Source organism: Mauremys mutica, chromosome 1, assembly GCF_020497125.1.
Source record: "Mauremys mutica isolate MM-2020 ecotype Southern chromosome 1, ASM2049712v1, whole genome shotgun sequence".
Lineage (NCBI taxonomy): Eukaryota > Metazoa > Chordata > Testudines > Geoemydidae > Mauremys > Mauremys mutica.
Genome location: NC_059072.1, coordinates 189,184,128 through 189,190,227, shown reverse-complemented (window position 1 = coordinate 189,190,227; position 6,100 = coordinate 189,184,128).

The window sequence follows — 6,100 nt, the reverse complement described above, 5'->3', positions numbered from 1 at the left end:
TCTTTCTGAGCTCCAGAGATCGCATGTGTGGGTATTTTTATTCACTCATCCATCCTCTGTCATGAAGGCAGCAAAGAAGAACTGAAAATAACTCCTACAGCATCCATCTGTGCTGCCCCCAAATGTACCTTAAAGGCATTCCCTTCATCCCAGAGCTTTATATGCTACCCCCTTCTAGCGTAGAAGCTAAGGCCCACCTCTTGTAGTGCAATGAGTTGTTACAAGACCACCAAATTGGCCCAACTTCCAGTTTTCACCATACAAATGCTTTGCTTTTCTATAGTGCTTTCCATCTGAGCATCTCAAAGTACATTATAAACATAACTTCACAACCACCCCTCTGAGCTACTTAACTATAATCTACATTTTACAGATGAGGTATGTGAGAGAGGTTAAAATGGTACGCCCAAGGTTCAACTTTTTTTGCAGAACAAGATTAGAACCTGAGCCCCCGACTATCAGTCCTGTAACTTAACTTCAAGACTTGCCTTTGGCTAGGACAGTAAAAAAAAAATATTTTTCAAGTTTTCTTGTTTTTTAAAGTATTTATTCATTTTATTTCCTCCCTCCCTCCCCTGAGGAGAGGCGGTGGGGCAGCATAAAGCATAAAATTAGAGAATGGATAAGTATATTTAAAATTGCAGATTGAGCTGGTAGAAAATCTAAAATTCCTTCCTGGGAAATCCCAGTTGTTTGATTTGTTTTCATCTCAAATCAGAGTGAACAGTATTGAAATTTTTTGCAGAATGGAAACATCTGAAAAATTTGGTCTGGAAATGTTGAAATATTCCATTTTGGCTTGGTTCAAAATTAATCTTTGTCCCTGTCACGGGGTCCTCTCACTGCTGGAGTGCCTCCTTCTGGCCATGTCTGGGGATTAGCTCTGCCAGCCTGATACCTTCTTCTTTCTCGACCTGTCGTCTCACTCTCTCGCCCTGCAGCCCCTCTCTTGTTCCTCAGTAGCTGCCACACCTCATCTTTGTGTATTAGCCCATCAGCTAATAGTCCATCCCTTCTGCAGTACTATCAAATTTTTCCACGCTGTCCCAGGCAGTCCTTAAGTCCACTGCCCTGACTGAGCCACTCAGTCAGTGACTAGAATGAATGGTCTCAAACAGTCTCCAAGTTCACTGCCCAGATTGTGCCACTCATTCAGTGGCTGGTAGGGGAACCCAGGAGCACCCGTACACTGGGTTCCAGTCCAGGGACCCTCAGTCTACCAGCTGCGGTCTGTACTACCATGTACCTTCCTGCCGCTCCCTGCTCCACTTGTCTATCCCATGCTCTCATTCGCCACCCTTCTGGCTAAACCCCTATTTCCTAGGTCTGCTAGACAAACCCTTCCTCTTGGTTACAAACTCTTTCTCTTCCTTGTCCCAGGGGGAGTGACTGCAGCCCACTTTCTGCTACTCACTGCCTGGTTTTATAGAAGCCCTGCCTGTTCCTGCACAGTCCAGCTTCCCTTAATTAGGGCTCTCCTCTCGGCCTAAATACCCCCAGTTTGTATCCTAATAGGTTAATTGGTCTATCTGACCTACTTTAACCCTTCCCAGGTGAGTGTGGGCAGCACACCCCATTACAGTCCCCCTGAGCAACCATCAGGACATAGGAATTGTAGTTCAGATGTCTCAGGCCCTCATTCTCTTCTATGGGCTGGGCATCTTGGCTACTTCTTCCATGATGCATCACCACAGGAGAGACTATGGTACATCATAGGAGATGTAGTGTAGCTAGGGAGCCTGGCCCACAGAGGATAATTGGGGCACAAGGCATCCAGACTATAACTTCCATGAGGCATTGCAGCAGCTCAAGCAAATGCAGCTTAATGTAAAATCAATCTAAATGAAATGTTTCAAATCAGGTGCAACAAATCAGGTGCTCACTCCCAAAAAACTAGTTTGATATAAATAGACCTTCTGTATACAGGAAATATACCAGATTTTATTCTTCATGTCAGTTTTTCTATCCTCTCTTCATCTCCCCCCCCCCCCCCCGCAATCTCTCCTAAGCAGAATGAGAACCCAGTAACCTTCAAGTATGAGTAAAATGTTTAAGCTCATAGAGCTTGATTCACCACATGCTCTAGGGCTGCTGTTCCAGCAGGGGCATTCACCCTGGTGAAAGCAGGCTACAGACAATAGTGTGGAGATTTTCCAGAGCATGTAAGGAATTTACAAGCGCAACTACTATTAAAAATCAATGGGAACTGGGTGTCTAACTCCTTTGAGGTCAGTTGAAAATCCCAGCATAAATTCTGAGCTGTTAGCATTTGCCTTACAACTCACTCATTATTTGTTAACACAGCTGAGAGTCATAAAGGTTTCATCTCTCCAGGATTATAGAATCTTCTACTAAAAATCCATATACTTAATCCCATGCCTGTCTAATATTTCTTATTTGTATGTGTTCAGTTCAAACTTCTAGTCATTGCCTAGTATATATAATTTTTGTTTTTATGTAGTATCATTTAATGGAAAAGTAGTTACAACACCATGTGGTAGCTGGGTTATGATGTGGTAGGCTGTTCCTTAGTATGGCAAGGTCAGCTTTCAAGCATTATTCTCTCTCATCCATATCAATGTATAAAGGAAACACACACTGTTATGTGCTTGTATGAACCCCACAGGCTTTAAAGTACTGAAATCCTCATGAGGAGACTGATACCGCAACATTTCAGCTAATTTGTCAACAGCTCATTTGTCAGGAAGTGTACAGTAAAACAAGTGCTAGAAGTGAAGTATTGTTCTGCATCAACAATATATTTCTAAAGTAAGTGTGGACTGGACTGGAATAGACACAGGAGCTGTAAAAAGGAGGAGCTGTGAGCTTTCACATGTCCATAGTTGCAATTCAGGACTCTGTTAGGTTGCAGTGTTTCAGTACAGTCCTGGACAGAATTTCTTCATCTTTATGGCAAACAGGGAAAGTCTCCAAGGTTTTTATGTGTGTTGCAGGTCCTTTATTTACCATTCTTACAGCCTATTCCGGCCTAGCACTGAAGTGCAGTACAGGCCTTAAAGTCACTTTCAAAGTGTCATGTCCAAAAGAGTAATAAATTCTGCAGAATTCCAGCCCTTTGATAATTCAGCTGTAAAATCATCCTTACTTTCAATCTGGAATATGGAGAACTCATCCACTCGTTAACAAGCTTCTTTGTTCACAAGTAGAAAGCCAGATTGGCTTTAGCTTTGGCTGACAGTTCAAGCATGGTAAAATGGTTCAGAAACAATCTATTAGTGATAATCCTTTAATAATTTTGCTTAGAACTATCAAGGCAGGGATTATGTGCATTGTTTCAATTAACGTGCCAATTATGCCTTCCTTATATTTTATGAAGCAGTCTTCCACTCAGACCAACACAAATCTTATTTTGATGGCAAAAATAATTCTTGATCCTCTAACATCAAAGATAATTTTTCTAACTACAGCATTTTTCAAAGGCTTCAGCAACATGCAAGAAAAAAGCTGAACTCTCTTTCATAATTCAGTATGCAGAGTCATCATCTAAGTTTCCCTTACTTATTTGTTTACTTACTTGTTTATATTATACTAACAAAGAGGACCCAGTGCATAGTTCAGGAGTATGAACACTGCTCAGGATTCATTTTGTAGCTGCTGATGCAGAAGTTCCACTTTGGCAGTCAAAGATTGTTGTTGGTGTGTGAAGTGTCCTGCAATTTGCTTTATTACCCTGCAGATTTGGTCCCATTGTAGGAATAGATTTCTATTTTTTTCAATGGCTCTGCACCATCACAACATAACCTTTGAGAAGGTTTTTTTGTTTGCCTGTGAACTAAAAGAAAACTAGCAGAGTATTAATTTCTAATGTATACTAACTGGTAGTGAGACACCCTTAATCCCAAACTTGCTGCAGGCAGCACATATCTCTTAGTTTGGACAACAACATTTCAAGGTACATTGACAGTGGAAAATGCAACAAGCTTAGCTTGAGGAGCACAGAGCCTTTTTAATTAGTCCATAAAGAAGTCAAAGATTGTTTGTCCAGTACTTGCTGTGCACTCTGGCATATCTGAAAGCTGATGCTTTCATCAAAACAGCCAACCAAAATCCCCACGGGCTTTATATCACAATGTCAGTGCATAGCTTCAGGTACATAGGAACTGCCATCCTAGATCAGATTAGTGTCCGTCTAGTATGATGACCTCTCTCTGACAGTGGTTGGTACCAGAGGCTTCAGAGGAATCCCTGTAATGGACAGTCATGAGTAACTTCTCCATAGGGGAGGTTTCTAACTCCAGGCAGTTAGTGGTCATTTATGCACTGAAGCATGAGCTTTTATATCCCATATAAAGAGGTGGTTTTTTTTCATCCTATCCAATGTAACTGTACATCTGCTAATTATTCATACAAATGTCTGTTCCTTTGTTGAATCCTGGTAAGCCCTTGGTCACAATTGTCTTATGGCAATGAGTTTCACAAGTTAGTTATGCACTCTGTGAGAGACCTATTTCCATCTAGCAGTTTTAAATTTCTTGCCTTTGCATGTAATTGACTGTACCCTCTTTCTTGAATTCTGAGAAGGGGAGATCCCTGTGCCTGATTTACTTTCTCTGAACCCTACACTATTATTTCATATCTCTCTTTTCTGACCTCTCATATTCATTTCCTCTGCATCTTGTTAGTGTCCCTTCATGCAGAGGTCATCATTCCTTTGATCATTTCTTTTGCCTTTCAGTACCTATCTCTGCTGTGTTGTTGAGTTTTTTTATGAGGTGACTAGCATTGACCACAGTATTCTGGGTGATATATGAAAATAGGCCAAAAATGACACAGCCAGGTGCACTCAGAGCTAATTTACAGCAGTGGGTAAACTTCCAAATGCATCTGAGTCAGTGCAAGCAAGAGCCTAAGCAGCCTGCATTGGTGTAATTACACTTGCTCCTGAACCGATAGTCACTTTTCTTCAACATTCCTCTGTCTCTGCTTCTGAGGTGCTACTGACATCATTGAAGTCAATGGGAGTTTTGCCATTCAGTAGGCCCAGGATTTCACCTCCAGTGTGCAGATGCTGCTGATCTCGATGGTATCAAAAAAGATGCATCCCTTTTCACCATCCTATGTCTGCCTTGCATATCTAGGTTTTAAACCCTTTGGGGAAGGTACAGTCTCCTATGTTTCTACAGCACCTATCACAACGGGACCTTAACCTTACTAGGGGTTTGTAGGCACAAGCGTAATAATACAAAGAAGTTCATTTTAAAATTAAATATCCAAAGAACACAATTAGATATAAATATAGCATAATTTTAGAACTGTTTCCTCTTGCCCATTTCTATCAGTAGTGCCACAAATTAATACTTATATAGGTACAGAAAATATTAGTCATGCCCAATGCAAATTGGGACCCTATGGGTTGTTTCATATCCCCTAGTTAGCAGTAACAAAGCCATTTGTTTTTAACAAGTGCACAGTCCGTAATGCCTTTTAGAGAGAGTGCACATTAATCCCCAAATTGTAGATATTTTAATTATTATTAGCTCCTACATATTACTGGATGACAGGCCACAGTGGATATATAAGGAACTTGAATAGCTGATATATGATTTAGTCCTATCAGCAGCAGGTGAACAACATTCCACCCTACAGAGCAGTAATACTATAAATACACTGCTTTATGTAAACGAATTCCATAGAGAGGAAAATCAGGTCCAATCTCTCATTTCCAGCAGTTTTGCAATGGTGTAACTTCTGATTTATACCAGTACAGGTAAGAGTAGAATCAGACCCCTTATTATTAAAAAAACAGATTAAGTTCGTGTATATATCATTAACCTTTCCCACACTAAAATATCATGGAGAAGTATTTATATTCATACAAAAACCTTTCTTGAATGAAAGATTATCCCTGTTGGAAACTAATGAAGCTGTGTGGCTGAGATAATGATAGAAATATCTATTTCTGCAGAGGGCCTATGAGCCTAGCCTGCTGCTATTGAAATCATTGGCTAAATCAGACCCATTACCCTGCCCTTGCAGGAGGTTATAAACTTGGGTCCTGATCCTGCAACTGACTTCTGATAGGTACCAATGCCCAAGATTTCTGTTAGGTGTCTTCCATTTCCATCTACTGTAGCATAAA